This window comes from Gossypium hirsutum, chromosome D10 (assembly GCF_007990345.1).
Source record: "Gossypium hirsutum isolate 1008001.06 chromosome D10, Gossypium_hirsutum_v2.1, whole genome shotgun sequence".
In the NCBI taxonomy this organism is placed as follows: domain Eukaryota; kingdom Viridiplantae; phylum Streptophyta; class Magnoliopsida; order Malvales; family Malvaceae; genus Gossypium; species Gossypium hirsutum.
The window spans coordinates 45,593,393-45,612,953 of NC_053446.1; the positions used below are offsets into that span (position 1 = coordinate 45,593,393).

Here is a 19,561-nt window from a genome sequence, read left to right on the forward strand (position 1 = left end):
TTATGAGATTTTGATGTTTAAATGGTTAATTAAATGGAAAGAACTAAATCGTAAAAAGTGTAAAAGTTGAGTTCTATTAGTTAAAAGGGTTAAATGAATATGGAAATGAAAGTAAATGGAATTAAATGGTAAACAAACCATTTAAGGAATTAGTGGACACATATGGACATGGATTAGATTTTTTTTCATTATTGACCAAGGTTAAAATGGTAATTTGATAAACTAAATTAAATTAAATTAAAACCACAATTGTATCATCTTCTCCAAATATGTCCTCCACCAAAAATGAAGAGGAAAAAGACACCATTTAGTGCTTTGAAGGTTCGGTTAAGCATAACTCATGCATGCTGGTATTTTGATATTAAGAGAGAGTGGATAAATCAAGGAGAAGAGAAAATTACCAAATAGCCCTGTACATAGTCATTGCTGTAATTTAGTTAGGTAAGTTCCTATAAACGTTTACTGTGTTATTTTTATTTAAACTGAATGTCATGCTATGTTACTCTTAATGAAAAAGGATCGATATACATATAAACGTATCAATGTTTGACGAATTGACGGTTAATGAGTCCTGGTTGAACCTTAGGAATTCATATGATTCACATGACATGTCATTTATCAATTTCAAGTTTCGGGTGCTGGGCTTGAATGTCCTACCAATGACTGAGGTCCTAAATTTGTTGCGGATACTCCATAGCTCGTGTGAGCAACATCATGTAGCTTACATTCCGACCCACAACTCATGTGAGCAGGCCTATTTCACAGCTCGTGTGAGCAATGATGTAAAGGAAATGTTACAATTATATGTTTAAGCATAGTTCATGTAAGCTTTCCCGAGTATCCGATGGTATTCTAGTTGGTTCAACGGGCAAGGAAAGGGATTGAAATGGTATGTTTAAAAGGGGAAATATGCTTATGTTCATGAGAAGGTTGTATGAATCAAATGATGTATTTTCTTATGAAAATGCTCATCATGTGGTTGATCTCAAAAGATCTATTTATAAATGCACTAACATGTATAGGTGGAATTATAATGATGTTTAGTTGAATGTTTAGATGTTGATTTAGCATGTATAAGTTATTTGGATTGGTACATTTGATGCCTTACTCTTTTGTGTTAATGTGGTTATGTTGTTGTGTGTTTGAATGGCTGAAATGACATGATTTTATGATGGAATGGTAATGGTAAAATTGTGGCATACTTGGTAAGTTTTGAAGCTGATAGTTGATGTATGAAAAGTGGTAAAGAATATATGTTTAGGTAAGTTTGAATATTTACAATTACGGTGCCTTGTATGGCATATTGGATGATTGAATTAAGGCTATTAAATTGGTCATTTTATGCATGTTTTGGTAATGTTTTAATGCCTTGATTATGTGCACAAAATGCCTTTAGGTGTATGCATGGTTTGGTGTTAGAAATGGCTTGAATTTGGGCAAATTCATGTCCACACGGCCTGAGACACGGACATGTCACTCAACCGTGTGAGACACACGGCTTGGTGATACGGTCATGTGTCCCTTGTAGGTTTTATTGCATGCAAGTTAGGCTGTTACACGGCCTAGCACAAGGCCTGGCATACAGGCGTCTGGGGCTATTTCGAGAGTTATACGGCTGCGCACATGACTGTGTGACCCAACTCAAAGAGTTAAGCGAGTGAGAATATGGGGTGGGAAACGGTCGTGTGTCCCTATGTCGATTGTTACACGGCCTGAGAGACGGGCGCGTGTCTTAGCTGTGTAAGGCACACGGCCTGGCCACACGGCCATGTGACCCCTATAGTCAAATTTTTCTAACTTTTTCTTAAACTTTCCAAATGTTCCCAATTTAATCCCGAATTATTTCTAATGTTTTTCTAAGGCATTGAGGGATCAATTTAAGGACGATCAAATGAATGATTTATGTTATGTTTTTATTATTGTATGAAGTGTATGTTTTAATGGTCTGTTTGTACGGTAATGCTTTGTAACCCTATTCTAGTGATAGATACGGGCTAGAGGTGTTACATTTAGTGGTATCAGAGCTATAGTTTAGTCAGTTCTCAGACTGAACGTAGCATGTATAGAGCTTAGAAATACATGCCATTAGATAACCTATGATAGTGTGATATCTCCCGACTCAAAATGAATTTTATTTTCATATAGATAAAGATGTCTTCCAATCGAGCTAATTTCGATGGTGTTGAAAGCAATATTCAAGTCTTAGAACAAAATGTTGCTAATGATGAGCAGGATCTATAAAGGGTAGAGTAGATATTCATAGTGTTTATGTTAATAGTGAATGTTATGTATATTCTTGAGAATTAAATTTTGTGGCATTACAATCTCTACCCCCTTGTTCTTAAAATTTTATATCACGACACAAGGGAAAAGCTGAAGAGTTTAGCGATTGAATGAGTAATAATGTGGTCAGAGCCCGGAGTTGGTTAGCGAGTAAAGAGAATTCTAGATGAGATATTAGATTTTTCTGAAGACTATTCGGGATACGCAACGTTGCTGTTAAAGAATAAGTTATTCCCTAGTAATCGACTTTATCAATTATTGTATATAAAGAACAGATTAACTGGGATTTTTCTGAAATGTTTACTTTAGTTGAACAGAATATTATGAGATTATCCGTGATTTTAGTAGACAGTGGAGTAATGTTTGAAATGTATATAGATTTTAATGTAGTTGTTATGGTCGAGTATCTGACAATCATATCATTTGGATATTCTATGTATTCTTTTATCTTTATTGGCATATGCAGATGTTTTATCTCCAAATGTAGTTCTCTTTGTATGGGGATGTTAGATAGTTATGATGGTAAGCAAAGGTATTATTAATCTGACTGATTAATGATCAGCATTTCTTTATTTTTGACATTCTATTAAATTATAGATTAGTAGAAGATTTTACGATAAAACTCATATGATGTTATTTTTCTACTTCCACTGGTTGTTGCTCTATTTTATGCATATGAAATTTAAGTTGTTTATGTCACAACTAGTTCAAGTGTGTCTGAGTGATATTCTCCTTTTGGATTTTCTTTGGGGTATCATCGATCTCTTTAACAATCAATATGGGTTATATTCTCAGAAACTCAGTAGGTCTTTACATCTTGGACTTTATTATCTCGGCTTTCTTATTGTTCTTATTGTCTATTCTATCAAATATGGTTCATCTATAAAGGATATATATTGGCTTGAGATAAGTATATCTGTTGCTGTTATAATTATTGGCTAGATCATGGAAGCATGTTGATACAGATCTTAGATTTATAGAGGTTGTGTTGTTGCGCTGGTTGTTACTGGAACTATATTAAGGTTTTCTCTTTTGTTTTGGAGTGCACTATTGATATTTGAAGTATTGTTCTATCTATATGGTTGTAACGTCGGTTTTATTAGAGCACTATAGTTCGTCTGAGGGAAGGCATTCGTGAAAGAAGCAAGATAACCCTTCTAATTCATCTAATGGTTATGACTCTGGTATGGTTCAAAGCTTTGATGTTGATAATTGAGATAGTTTCATTTTGTATACCATTTTTAACTTTCGTGAAAGGAATAGACAACGAAAAAAGTATGAACGGTGGAAGGTCGAGCTTAACCTTGCATATTAGTTTTCATTTCTCAGGTAATCTCGAATCATGTTAACAAGTCAAAACTAGATGTCATATTTTGTATGAGTTATTACAGGTTGTGATGATTCTTGAATGGTATTTTGAAAGAATTATGATAGACTATATATTTGGATTATCTTGATGACAAGAAGAAAGAAATGATTTGAATTGCTATTGAACGGATTATTCACTTGAAAAATTAGTTGACTAGTACGTATTTGAGTTCATCTCTAGATTTCAGAATAAATTTTGTGAATTCACGGGTAAATAGACGGACAGTCAGAATGGGAAATTTATTCTAGAAGATATAATACAATGATATATCAATCAGATCAATGATAATCGAGAAATATTATTATGGGTTAAAATCGTCCTAATAGAGCAACTATCACACTTGTATTTAAAATGGTACTGTTGGAAGATTTTCATGAAATGGAATGTTTATCAGTTGAAAGTTATAGATGCAGATGTGTCAGAAACATTGATTAGAGTCTATTATGAAAATTATGAACTTTAGCAAAACGCTATGAATTATCTAAAGTATCTAGAAACAGATGATTACTGAGAATTTCTCGGTAGTTGTACTACCAATGGTAAGACTACAACAGGAACGCATCAAAGTTGTCCAGTTAAGTCAAGTATCTACTTCAACCTCAACCAGAAAAGAATTCGTTGTGTATAGTAACATTTCATTCAAATGATCTGGAATTAAAATGGGTTGAATATGATAGATTTGAGTGTAGAACTGCTAATTCTTTAGAGAATTTTGAGATGCGGGGGAAAACATTCAAATTTGTATAATGAATAATTTTAGGATTTATGGTACATCTTATATGAGGTAGTTCATAGTCTATATGATTTATATCAGACAACAACAAAAGTGCATAATGTCTGAGACAAGGCTACTCGTATAAATGATTAGAACGAGAAATTACAAAGTTAATTTTGAGATGTCTGTTATGTCTATTAGTCCAGATACAGTATCAAGTTATAATATGAATTCTGTCTAAGAACGGTTTATGATATATTTTGTTTATGGCTACCCTTAAAAAGGTGAAAGAAAGGCTTGACTTGATGACTATTATCAGGTGAGAAATTTCGAGGATAAAATTTTCGTAAGGGGGAGAATTGTAACAACCTATTTCTCTGTAGTGTCGGAACAATGGTTTTGGGGCCACAAATTCGACGTGTGAGTTCGTAAATATTATTATTTAATATTTACAAGTAATTTGGTGTAATGATTAAAAATTTGATTTAATGATTTTTGCTAAATGGAAGAACAATTAAGTTCCAGTCGTAAGACCTTAAAGTCAAGTGGCTTTAGAAAATAAGGTATTGAGACCTCATTTCTATAAATAGAACCGAAAGTATTTTATTAAATATTTATGAGGTGTTATAAAGCTTGTATTAAAGGTTTGTTAAGAAATTTTGACGTTTAAATGGTTAATTAAATGAAAAGGACTAAATCGTAAAAAGTGTAAAAGTTGAGTTCTATTAGTTAAAAAGGTTAAATGAGTATAGAAATGAAAGAAAACGGACTTAAATGGTAAATAAACCATTTAAGGAATTAGTGGACACATATGGACATGGATTTGATGTTTTGTTTAATTATTAACAAAGGTTAAAATGGTAATTTGATAAATTAGATTAAAATAAAATAAAACAACAATTGTAACATCTTCCCCAATTATGTTCTCCACCTAAAATGAAGAGGAAAAAGATACCATTTTGTGTTTTGAAGGTTTGGTTAAGCATAATTCATGCATGTTGGTATTTTGAGATCAAGATTGAGTAGATATATCGAGGAGAAGAGAAAATTACCAAATAGCCCTTATACTTAGTCATTGCTACGATTTAGTCAGGTAAGTTCATATGAACATTTACTGTGTTATTGTTATTTAATTTAATTTCATGCTATATTACTCTTAATGAAAAAGGACCGATATATATATAAACGTATCAACATTTGACGAATTGACGTTTAATGAGTCCCAGTTGAACCTTAGTAATTCGTAGGATACAAATGACATGTCATTAGAGATTTCATGTTCCGGGTGCTGGTCTTGAATGTCCTACCAATGGCTGAGGTCCTACATTTGTTGCGGATACTCCACAACTCGTGTGAGCAGCATTGTGTAGCTTACATTCCGACCCACAGCTCTTGTGAGCAAGCCAATTTCACAGCTCGTGTGAGCAATAATGTAAAAGAAAGGTTATGATTATATGTTTAAGCACAGTTCATTTAAGCTTTCCCGAGTATCCGATGATATTCTAGTTGGTTCAACGGGCAAGGAAATGGATTGAAATGGTAAGTTTCCAAAGGGAAATATGTTTATGCTAATGAAAAGGTTGTATGAATCAAATGATGTATTTTCTCATGAAATGGCTTATCATGTGGTTGATATCAAAAAGTTATGTATAAATGCACTAACTTGTGTATTGATGATGATGTTTAGGCTTATACCAAGGTTGTGGTTATGGTTGATTTTTATGCTTATGGTTTGTACAATGCAAATGAAACGGGTAAGAAAAGGGAATGAAATGGTAAGTTCATAGCTGGGATGTAATATGATGATATAAAAGGATTGATGTGTTAAATGATGTACTTATATGTGAGAAATCCTATTATGTTATGAATGAAAAATATATGTGATGTTGATGGACATACTCATTTGTGAGTTGATGGTTATATCGTTTTATAAATCTTATGGCATTGATATATGTTTATATTTATCCTATAAAGTTCATTATTGAAATGGAATGTTATGTTTAAATTTTATACGAACTTACTAAGGATTATGTGCTTACGTAGCTTTCTTTCCTATGTTTTTGGGATAATCAGAAGCTCAATTAGATTGGAAGTTCGTCGAAGATCTATTACACTATCTAGCATAAATTTCAGTAGTTTTTGATGTTTTGATGAAGGTCATAGTGACATGTATAGGTGGAATTATAATGATGTTTAGTTGAATGTTTAGGTGTTGATTTAGTATGTATAAGTTGTTTGGATTGGTACATTTGATGCCTTACTAGTTTATGTTAATGTGGATATGTTGTTGTGTGTTTGAATGGCTGAAATGACATGATTTTATGATGGAATGGTAATGGTAAAATTGTGGCATACTTGGTAAGTTTTGTAGCTAATATTTGTTGTATGAAAAGTGGTAAAGTATGTATGTTTAGGTAAGTTTGAATTAAGGCTATTAAATTGGTCATTTTATGCATGTGTTGGTAAGGTTTTAATGTCTTGATTATGTGCACAAAATGCCTTTAGGTGTATGCATGTTTTGATGTTGGAAATGGCTTGAATTTGGGCAAATTCATGTCCACATGGCTTGAGACACAGGCGTGCGACTTAACTGTGTGAGACACATGGCCTGGTGACACGGCTGTGTGTCTGTTGTAGGTTTTATTGCATGCAAGTTAGGTTGTTACATGGCCTAGCACATGGTCTGGCACACGAGCGTATGACACGGCCGTGTGACCCAACTTAGACAGTTACATGAGTGAGAACACGGGCTGGGACACGGCCTTGTATCCATATTGCGATTGTTACACGGCCTGAGACATAGGCATGTGTCTCAACCCTGTGAGCCACACGACCTCGCCAGACGGCCGTGTGACCTCTGCAGTCAAATTTTATTAACTTTTTCTAAAAATTTCCAATTGTTCCCAATTTAGTCCCAAATTGTTTCTAATGTATTTCTAAGGCATCGAGAGCTCAATTTAGGGATGATATGTATGTGAATGAATGATTTATGTTGTGTTTGTATTAATGTATAAAGTGTATGTTTTAATGTTTTGTTTTTATGGTAATGCTCTGGGACCCTATTCTGGCGATGGATACGGGTTATGGATGTTACATTTATCTTGTAGAGATGCGCTGTATTCATTCGTCAGAGCTACAGTCTCAAATTCTCCAAGTCTTTGTTTCTTGCACATGATATCTTTTATGAATTTAACGTAGTTTGGGATCTGCAAAAGAGCTTCTACCAACGGGATGTTTATATAAAGTTTCTTGAGTACGTCTAAGAATTTTTTGAACTGCTTGTTTCTGCTTCTAACGTCTTTGAGGGTAGTTTGGTGGGGGATACTTAACTTGAATTGAGTATTTTGTCTACTGTGGCACTTTTGCATCTAATGAAGGTGTTAATTTATTGACCGCGTCTAGACGTACTAACGTTTAGAGTGTGAATATTGTGTTAAAATATAGAATTACAAGGTGAAATCAACAAGTATATGGGTCTTGTTGTAATATAGTTTTACAACGGAGTGGGTGAGTACTCCGAGGATCGCACCCAAGGGAGGCGAACACTAGATTAATTTTAACCTACACACTAAAAGTTTTAATAATTATTTTAATTAAGTTATAGTATGGAAATGTAAATAAGATATTTTGTGGATTTTTATAGTACTAAGAATAAAAGAAAATAACATAAAAGGAAAATAAGTTTCAACAGACAGAAAAAGTAGAAGGAATCAAATATGATGATGGGTGATTAGCTTGCTTTAGCAATCCCGATCAACTGTCATTTCAGGTTCCTCGTCAACCAACTAGTCGTTACCCTAGTAGGATCTTCTGATCTTCCACTAACATAACGAGTCAACAAAGACTACTTATCTTCTGACCTCATAATACAGACTGGCTTGGGGTGAAGTTGTTCACAGATGGACAATACCAATTTTGGGTTAATTCCCACCTTGATGAATTCCTGAGGTTGTCAGGCCTAGGGTTTATTTCACGCTCTTGCTTTCCCAAATAGCTAATCTGTTAAGTAACCCTACAAAACAGTTAATAGATGATGCCTCCGCTCGCTAATCCCACATAGAAGGATTAGTTCCTCATGGATTTTATAAACAATATGGAATAGATGGAAGAATAAAACATTATGAATGAATCAATGTGTAGAGTTTAAAAAAGCCTGATTTATTTAAATAATAACATAAATCCCCAAAAGCTTATCGTCTTTACAAATAAGATCTCTTGAAGGAAAGCCACAAACAAGTAAACTAAAATCTGAAAAACCTAAGAAAAAAGAAAATGAAACTAAAGCTTAAAAAGAGAATATAGGTTAATGGATTGGCATCCATAACATGTGCTAAAGAAGCTTATTTATAGCCTTTAGGTGGTCATCGTCCTTAACCCTAGGTCAGCTGACATTCCTGAGCTTTAAGTTCGATTGTGTGGACGAAAATGCCACTGCTTTGTGTTTAATTTCCGTCCCAGAGTCGATTTCACGGCACATCAAGACCTATGTCACGACATAGAAGTCAATATGCTCCTCCTTGGGATGCTTTTAGGGGTATGTCGTGACATCCTTAGTTAGTTTCTCGACATCGAAGGCAGTTTTGTACTTTCTCCATTATGTTCTCCATGTTGTGACATCGGACCTCACGTGTTTCGAAAAAACTTTTAATATCAGTCTAAAATGCCTTCTAATGGTCTCCTGCACACTCACGAAGTACGTTACTTCGACCCTTAAGGTCAATAAAAGATTCATTTCACACATTTTATTAGATATAGTTAAAACTAAAGAAACTTAACTAAAATATAACGAAAATGCTTGTATTCAGGTTCATTAAGTGGAAAAACTAGTTTAATTTGCTTCACCAAATTATGTCAAATCAAACTCCCCCACTCTTAAGTCATTGCTTGTCCTCAAGCAACATAAACTAAAAACAATAAAATGATGACCCTTAAGCAAATATAATACAAGCATTCACTCTAGAGCATACGACTTAGGCATTTCATACTCACAAGCAATCTTAAAATGATAAGTAGTTAACTTACCACTTTTAACCACAAACATATAAGTTCAGTATGTTACAAAGTACACAAATATTAAGGATCTCACCTGAAGGAATCCATCAACAGATCATACAAGTACTTTGATTATCCGAGCAGAATACAAATAGTCATTTATGCATATGTTTAGTATGATGTCCATTCATGTATAATGATATTTTATGTCACATAGGACTTTTTGACTTGTAACGTTCTGAGGCATAGGATAGGTATGAAATTTAAGAATAGTAAGCATAAAAAAGGGGTTACAAACATGAAAATAGTTTGGCACATCGTATTGGTCCCTATTCTTCCCCCCTTAGTGCCCTTACCAACTCACTGCCTTATTTCTTATTCTTTCACCTTCCTTGTCTCTCCATATATAGGAAGTCATAGCATGACATAGTAACTATGACTAGCCTTACGAGTTTGTATGCACTAATGTACGAGCTTTTCTTTCTTTTGTGACTTTGTGGCTTTTCTCTTTTTCAATATGTCTCACTTATGAATGTTTTTTTGCTAATTCAGGATATTTTCTACTCGTATTGATTTTCTTTTTTATTTTTCTTCTGGTTTTGCACTTTCAGGCTAACCTATAATTCCCATATCACACTAATCTTTCCTATTTCACTTTATTTTTACAAACTCTACCATGATGTATATACTCAACCCCAAAATGTATGGCCAGATGTCTATAATCGTGTAGTGCAAGACCAAAGAAAAAGGGCAAATACAAATTAACATTTTTAGGCTCGGGGATTGTAATATGGTTCATCAAGAAGTGCCAACAGGCTCTAAAATTGGTACTAAAGGTGAAATATAAATAGAATAGCTTTTTCACTCTTGACGTGCTCTAAACAATCCTTTAACTTATCCCTAATATCTCAATATTCACAAATTTAATCAACCAAACAAATACAAATTCAACCATTTATCATTTATACTAGCATGCTTGTTTCCTTGTATTTTATATATCACTTGGTATAAATGATGGCTTAATACCTATTTATAGTGTAACATATAGAACCTTAGTAGTCTAATAATAAAAAAATTAAAATCTCCTATCATCCTGCCAAACTTATTCATAACCACAAGCAACCTATATACATGCTCCTAAAAAATCACTTGTATTTCTACAAGCTCAAGCACACAAAAGTCAAGAAAAATCAAATAAATATTTTAAAAAAAATTTCCTATGGTACCCCCACACTTAGTTGACACATTGTCCTCAATGTGTAGCCCATAAAAATATAAGTAAAGATGTTTCCCGATTGGTCGTGGTCGCTCCAACTGCTAATCGTGGGTGCTTCTTCCTTTGATTGTGTGAAGCATGAATTGTTTGTGTCTTCTTAATGTTGGGTTCCAACATAGAAAACTTAAACAAAATGCAATAATAATTACTATTAGTCCTACTCCTACAAAGTTAACATTAAAGAAGTATCCAAACTTTGATACAAGCTTTCAAAATAAAAAAAAAATTTCAATCTTCCTCTTCAAAATCCATCTCCTCACTTTTGTCATTCAGCGCGTTTTCTTGCTCCTCTTCTTCTTGTTCCATATTTGTTGGCCCAAACATGTCAGGTGTATAATTAGGAACCTAAATGTTGTTTTTCCTAGTAAATTCTTCAAAAAATGGTCCCGATTCTTGTATCCACGGAATCATCCAATCTAGCTTTGGATGACTACTCTCACCAACTTCTTGTTGAGCTTGTGTCAACCTCTGAGCTGAAGCTGGTGTAGCTGTCGCTTCTTGTTGTCGCTTGTTCCAATATTTTATCTGTTTAGTTCAAAGCTCAATGTATTGTTGGAACAAGGTGTCTTAGATGATACTTTTAGATGGTTTCAACAATTGGTCAGTGGATGTCATGGGTACACCCGTCTTTTTGCATAAGGCCGTCACTTGATGGTGAAAGGAAACTCCCACCTTCTGACCACTAATGCATCTCTTCATGATTTGGTGGATCCATTTACCGATACAGACATATTTTTTTTCTTTTTTTCTTTTTTGCAAAGTAGCATAGAGTAAAACTGCTATAAAAGTATTAACATTAGAAATAGATACAACAGGTACTATTTGTGTGCACACAAATTGAATCCACATTTTAGCTTCAGGAAACATGATCGCTTAATAGGAGGATACTGGGATATTGGTACCTGCACGATATTTCCATTCACCCTCCATTTAATCAAAAATTTTATAATACTATCCATATCTATGTCTCGGAAATATTCTAGATCAGTTTCATCAAAGAAATCATTCTTATAGTATGAAGCATTATAAAAGTCACAAATAATTTCAGGGGTTACTCGCACTTCTTTCCCCCGCACAAGTACCATATCCCACATACGACCTTCAATATTTCTAGATTCTTGGTCATATAAAGATGCACAAAACTTTTGAACAATAGGGACCACAACATTCTCTTTTATAGTTTTTTACATTGTTCCCCTAACTTTATCCTATTTTGCTCGCTCAATTGATGGCAACATTTAAAAGTTTCAGTCTCAACATTAATTTTCATAGTTAATTCATTCTTTTATAAATCAATAGTGGATCTAGAAGTGGGTAAAAAAAGGCCTTCCTAATAAGATCGGTATCTCACAATCTTCTTCGAAATCAAGCACCACAAAGTCTACAGGGATAATCAAACTTCGTACTTTAACTAACACATCTTCCAATACTCCTTTCGAAGTATCGAAGACCTGTCATCCAACTCCAATGTTATCTAAGTAGTTTTTAGATCCCTTAACCCTAGTTTTTCAAAAATCGATAGAGGCATTAAATTAATTCTAGCTCCTAGATCGCATAGAGCTCTATTAAAATGAATGCTCCCTATCTCTATAAAAATAGTAAAGCTTCTTGGGTCTTTCAATTTTTGTGGTACCTATCTTAATTTTCATAAGCCTAGCCATTATCTCTTTTAAAAACTTAGCGTACTTGAGAACCTTTTCAATTAACTTAATTAAAGGTAGGTTAACATTTAATGTTTCAAATAGGTTTAGGAAGCTTAAAAATTCATCCTCATTCCACTTTTGTTTTTCTTCTAGTCTTGAAGGGATTGAGATTTTTGCACCGGTAGACTCTTTAGTTTTTTCCTTCTCTATTTCCACTACTGTTGTGGTTACCTCCTTTGATTCTAGCTCATCCTCTGCTTTTAGGGATACTTCTTAAGGATCATCATTCTTCTCCGCAATTGTCTCTAGAGTAGTGGTTTTTGGGCTACTTAATACTTTTCCCGACCAGAGTGCAATTATTATCACATGCTCTTTACATTCTCTCCGTGGATTATCTTCCATGTTGCTAGGAATACCCTTGCCAAATTGCCTTTGATTTCATCCATCAAGTTCTTCAATTGGCTTATTTGATCCTTAAGTTTAGTCAATGTTCTTGTTGAATTGGTGCACTCAGACTGCACATGTATCACATCAGTTCTCATTGACTTCATTTCTTACTCAATTCTATCCAGACTTTGACCACATGTAGTATGGTCATTAGGGTTGGCCCTATCCTGATATTTTTGCAAATAAGGAGGTTGGTATTAGTATTTTTAGCTTTATTTGAACTTTTACCTCTTTTTTGGTTTCCCCCCATCTCAGGTTGGGTGATCCATCCAATCGGGATTATAAGTATTTGAATAAGGGTTTTCACCCCTATTTCAAATGTAGTTTATATCTTCTATTTATTGATACTTATCGTCCTACTAGATAACTTTGACCATAAAAGGTTTTTGGCCATAAGTGAAGTGTTCAATTGGCCACTAACAAGAGTTTAGCGCCATGTTCTGAATGATTTCGTACGCATCCTTGTACGTTCTGTTCATAAGGGCTCCTCTTGCTACTTCGTCTAATCCAGATCATGCATTTACATCTAACCCATTATAAAATACATGCAGTCCCATCCACTCAGGAAATTCGTGGTGCGGACATTTTTGAATCAACATTTTAAAACATTCTCATGCCTCATAAAAGCTTTATGTCTCCATCTGTCTAAATACAAAAATCTCTCATCTTAGTTGAACTGCTTTGTTGATTGGGAAAAACTTCTGCAAGAACTTTCCGGTGAGTTCATTGCTTGTCGTGATAGACCCTGGTGCTTGCGAGTCTAACTAAGAAAAAGCATTACCAATCAAGGAGAAAGGGAACAATTGAAGATGAATAGCATCATTAGTGACCCCATTATACTTAAGAGTATCACAGAGTTGGAGAAACTATTTTAAATGTTAATTAAGGTCCGCTGTCATTTTGCCCCTAAACAACATATTGTTCTGGATCATCTGAATCATACCCGATTTTATCTTGAAATTATTAACTGTAATTAACGGGCTTGCTATACATTCTTGAACCATATCCAGGCTTGGTAAGGCATAATCCCTTAGGGTTCTTTCATTTTGAGTCACATATACATTTGCGGGTAACTGTGGTGTTGGTAGATTTCCTAGGACGTTATTGTTAGTGTCATCAAATAGTGTATTTTCATGTGGTACGTTACCTGCGGTAGGCGGTGGATCTTGTATCTACTACTGCTGGCGGTGATTTTTTCAAATTATTCTTTCTGGATCGGTAGCTGCTGCAATAGGTGTGCTCGTACTATGAGTCATACACTAACTCAGAAAGAAGAGATTAGTAACAATAAATAAAATTGTATCTATAACTTAAAAATTTCCTAATTATTCTAATTAAGTGTGAAAATTAAAATTAACCTAGTATCATTGCCTCCCCGGCAATGACGCCAACAACTTAATCGCCTCCGGACATACTTACGTCCAGAGTGTGAATACTAAGTTAAAATATATAATTATGAGGAAGTATCTGTAAGTATACGGGTCTAGTTGTAATATAGTTTTACAACAAACTGGGTGAGTACTCTGACGATCATACCCAATATAGGCAAAGACTGGATCAATTTTAACTTACACACTAAAAGATCTAATTAATACTTTAATTAAGTTGTAGTACAAAAATGTAAATAAGAGACCTTTGTGGATTTTTATAGTACTAATAGTAAAACAAAATAACATAAAAGAAAACTAAGTTTCAAGAGAACTAAAAAGTAGAAGGAATCAAATCTGATGATGGGTGATTGGCTTGCTTCAACAATCGTGATCAACTGTCTTTTCAAGTTCCTCGTCAACCAACTAGTCGTTACCCTAGCAGGATCTTTCGATCTTCCACTAAAGTAACAAGTCAACAAGGACTACATATCTTCCGACTTCATAGTTTAGATTGGCTACGGGTGAAGGTATTCACAGATGGAAAATACCAATTTTGGGTTAATTCCCATCTTGATGACTTACTGGGGTTGTCGGGCCTAGGGTTTGTTTCACGCTCTTCCTTTCCCAAATAGTTGATCCGTTGGGTAATGTAAAATCTAATTTATATAGGGTTTTTATGATTGTTTTTGGAACCTTTTAACTTAAAAATAATATAAATCTTGAGTATTTGATCACTAATTGAGTGAATTTGTTTATATTTCAATAATGGGCATCATTTAAAGAAGAAAGTGATTTTATGTTATTTTGTATTAAATTTATGCATAATTTAATTATTTTTGGCTACTTATTGATCTTGACATTATTTAATGCAGTTGGACCAAGGAAATTATGCATGATTTATTCATAAAATAAAGTTATATAGACATACCCAAATTCACTCTACATGGATGGCAAACACATGTAAAATGGGTCATGAAGAGGTTGTTTTTGATCCAATTGAAAATGGATCACTTGATGGACAAGTTTGGTAAACAATTGGGTCACCAAACAGTCTAAACAAGGTAGAACAAGCCCAAATTCGATAAAGGCATTTGGACTACCCAGAAATTCCTATTTGGGAGATTTACTAGAGGTCCTTGCACTTGCATACAAATCAGAAAATGTCCAACCAAATTTGGCCAAGAAACCATCCACCCCTTACTTGATTCAAGCATGATATCACGTATGAAACAAGCAACCTAACAACCCCCTCTTCCATAATATGTGGCTAGCCAAGCAAAGGAGTAAATGGGGGAATTTTTCAGACTATTTTTAGTAAACTCATCAACCAACCTTCACTAAAAATACCCATCTTCATTCCCCATTTCAAATCATCTCTCATCGCTTACTTAACATTCATTCTTCATTTCTCATTCTCATCACATTTTCTTCCTTTCACGCATAGCCATCCTCATTTTTCCCTTCCCTTAGCTAGCAATGCCTTGAGAAAAACACTCTCTTGTTCGGCCACCTTTAGGAGCAGTTTGTGGAGGAGTAACCGTGAGAATTGGAGGAAGCCTCCACGATTAGTGATCACACTATTAAAGAGTTCTTTCTTCCTGTGACACCCCTAATCTGACCCTAGTCGGAAAGCGGTTTCGGGATCGCTAAACCGAGTCACCAAATTATTTGAATATGATATTTATTGTCTAAAATAAATGTGTGAAAATTTTAAGCTTCGATTTAGTAAATTTCATGTGAATTTAGTCAATAGGACTTATGTGTGACATTTTTGAAATGTGATAGATCAAAACATAAGGACCTATTAGTGCATGTTGAAAAAGGGGGACTTGCATGTCAATTTTCCCCCCCATCTAGTAGTGGCCGGCCATGACATTAGGATGGACAAAGGGTGATGGGCAAAACATGTCATAGACATGTTGTGTTGGTGCAACATGGGAGGAAACAATAAAATAAAATAAGGAGTATGGGTAATAAAATAATAATGGAAAGGTAAATGATGATGAAAAAAATTGTCTCATCCATGTTTCCCCCCCCTTTGCCGTGAATTGAAGAAAGAAAACAAAAAAAAAGTGTTCATTCTTGAACATCTTTGGCCGAATAGAGGAAGGAAAGGAAGGGGAAGAGCTTGAGAAAATCGGCTATGGTGGTTTGCTAGACTAAGGTATGTTTGATGTTGTCCTTGAGATTCATGCATGTTTTTAGTTGTTAGTTTAAGTTCTACCTAGCCCATGGTTTAAATATTTGCTATGAGATGGAGATGATATTCGGCCATGGGTGTTGTCTTCTTGGTTGATGTTTGATGTTGTGGTGATGAGGCATGAAGATGAGTTAAGTTTCGGCTAAGGTGGATTTGTGTTGATGTCATTTGCATGCTAAGTGTAAAGCTTTGTAATGATACATGTGATGGTGATTGATGACTCTTGGATTTTCTTTTTGGCATTTTTGAGTTAGACATTAAGTTCTTTGTGTAACCCATGACCAAAATTGAATGGTATGGTGTCTTGATGCATTCGGCCATGGTAGAAAGTAGATGTAAAATGGTAGTAAGGTGAAGTGCAAAATGTTAGTATTTGATTACTAGTGTATATATGCGTATTAGCCGAGTTTTGAACTTGAAACAAAATGATATATAAGCAATACAAGTAACTATACTTGTAGGAAGTATTAAGCATATAATCGGCCTCAACATAGATATGCATATTCGGCCATAGGAAGAAGATTGGTGTTGCATGTATTCGGCTAGAGGCAAGCATATTGATGCTTTTATCTTGGCTTAGACAATCGGCTAAAAGAGAGTGTGGGCTAATATGTTGAATTGATTTATGATTTCATATGTATGTGAATTTAATGTCTAATGTATGTATATATGGGCTAAGTACCTTGAGTTCCTCTTTTGATGCTCAAATGATTAAATCAATTTATTTGTTAAATTAAGCTCAAGAGCTTAGAGGACCAAAGTTGGATAAGGGAAGGGAAAAAGTGATCGAATAGCCGCCGAAATTATTCGACCACATCCGAGGTAAGTTTTAAGTGTTTAAACGTTGAGTAAATTCAATTATAATAGGACATGATGAGTTGATTTAATAAGATATGATGTGGCCATGATATGTTCTAAGCTCAAATGGTAAGTTCTTAAGTGTTTGAGCTTGGGAATTTAAGGGTAATTTGAAATAGTCTGCTTCGGACAGCAGCAGTAACGTGACTTTAGAAAATCACCATAAATTTATGGACTTGAATTAGAGGCTGAGACATGAAATTAAATCTTAATGAGTCTAGTTTCTTATAAAAGAAACCGTGTAAGCAAAGGAATTTCCGATAATGAGATATTTAAAGTTGTGTGAGACGGTGTCAGAATGACTCCGAAATCCCCTGTTCTGTTTTTAGAAAATCATTATAAATTGTAAAAAAATGGTTATAAGATAAAATTTATATTATTAGACTCTTTAATGAGTCTAGTTTCAAATGAAATCAAATACAACACATTTTGAATTCTGTAAAATGAGAAATTTGATTCGTAGTGAAGAGTGGTCAGATTAGTCAAACAGTGAAACAGGGGAAACTTTAAGAAAAATCTGGTATTGATTGGCCAAACCTAAAATTCTGGAAATTTTATGGATGGAAGATATACGAGTCTATATTCAGGAAAAATTAACGGAAAGTGATTTGGAGTTTTGTAGCTCCAGTTATAAATAATTTAGTGACTATTGCTCAGGAAAAACAGCTTGTGCTGAATTTGAGATTATGTTGTGAACCTTGATAAACTTGTTTTAGTTGCTCATAAGCTATTGATTAAACCCATATTTGAATTCTAAATCGTGATATTGTAAGTTTATGAGTATTCGAATATGAAATGATGTATGGCGTAACGACCGATGTGATGAATGTGAAAGTGTATATATGTGATAAGGCCTAATGGCCGATGTGATGAATGTGAAAGTGTATATATGTGATAAGGCCTAATGGCCGATGTGATGAATGTGAAAGTGTATATATGTGATAAGGCCTAATGGCCGATGTGATGAATGTGAAAGTGTATATATGTGATAAGGCCTAATGGCCGATGTGATGAATGTGAAAGTGTATATATATGTGATAAGGCCTAATGGCCGATGTGATGAATGTGAAAGTGTATATATGTGATAAGGCCTAATGGCCGATGTGATGAATGTGAAAGTGTATATATATGTGATAGGGCCTAATGGCCGATGTGATGAATGTGAAAGTGTATATATATGTGATAAGGCCTAATGGCCGATGTGATGAATGTGAAAGTGTATATATGTGATAAGGCCTAATGGCCGATGTGATGAATGTGAAAGTGTATATATGTGACAGGGCCGAGTGGCCAACGTGATGGATGTGAAAGTGTATAAATGTGATAAGTCCCGAAGGGCATTTGTGTCAGTACTATATCCGGGTTAAAACCCCGCAGGCTTTATGCGAGAATATTATCACTGATTAATGTCCGTAAGCTTCGTGCTCGTACTATATCCGAGCTCTAAAGACCCGATGACTACGTGTGGGGATTTTGTCCGGGTAAGACCCGATAACTTCGTGTGGAGATTATGTTCGGGTAAGACTTCGTAATAAGAATTGCTTATAAATATATTCAATGCGAAAGGTTAAACAGGTATGTACTCCAAGTTTATATGTGAGGTTGATTTGCACTAAATCATAAGGTAGTTATGTGATGCATACGAGAGCAATCTATGAGACTATTCCTATGATTATGTGACATCGGATCAATGTGAGAGGTTATGTGAAATCATACGATATATCTATGTCACATGAGCTCACTTTTATGTGAAAGTTTATCTGCCTATTGTATATGATGAGATGTGCATATTCGGTAAAGGGATGGTATGCCCGAAGGAAGAGTGAAATAAAAATACGAACAACTATGTTATAATTTGATTGTTATCTGTTGACACTGCTTAAAACTTACTAAGCATTGTAATGCTTACTTCGTTTACTCTGTTTTCTCTGTTTTATAGATCTCATTGCGAAGCTACAGGCTCGGGGATCGTCAGCAACTAGTCACACTATCACTATCCACTGTTTGGTACTGCTGTGTTTTGAATTATCTTATGGCATGTATAAAATAGACTAGTGGCGGAAGAATATTTTGGTTAATGTATATAAGCCATGCGAAAATGGCATCTTTTGAATGTTTACTTAGAGAAGTTTAAATTTTATCCCTGGTCGTGCTTAGTACTTATCTAAATGAATGACCTTTATTTCAAGAAAAAGTTCAAAATTTTACGGTTCTGACATGAGTTACAAGCCCGGTAATGCCCCTTACCTATTCCGGCGACGGTCACGGGATAGGGGTGTTACATTTTATTGGTATCAGAGCTACGGTTTAGTCGATTCTAGGACTAACGTAGCACGCGTGAGTCTATTTATATATGCCATAAAATGATAAAATGATAGTGTGATTATTTTTGGCTATTAAAATGTGCT

The 19,561-nt window shown here is 34.5% G+C and overlaps 1 non-coding gene across 1 annotated transcript; it reads left to right on the forward strand.

The window, feature by feature from the left end:
- The first annotated feature begins 13,292 nt into the window (after positions 1-13,292).
- LOC121222809 (small nucleolar RNA R71) lies at positions 13,293-13,398 on the forward strand. The gene has a single exon (XR_005920180.1). It is a non-coding gene; the product is annotated as a small nucleolar RNA R71 (small nucleolar RNA).
- The last annotated feature ends 6,163 nt before the right edge of the window (positions 13,399-19,561 follow it).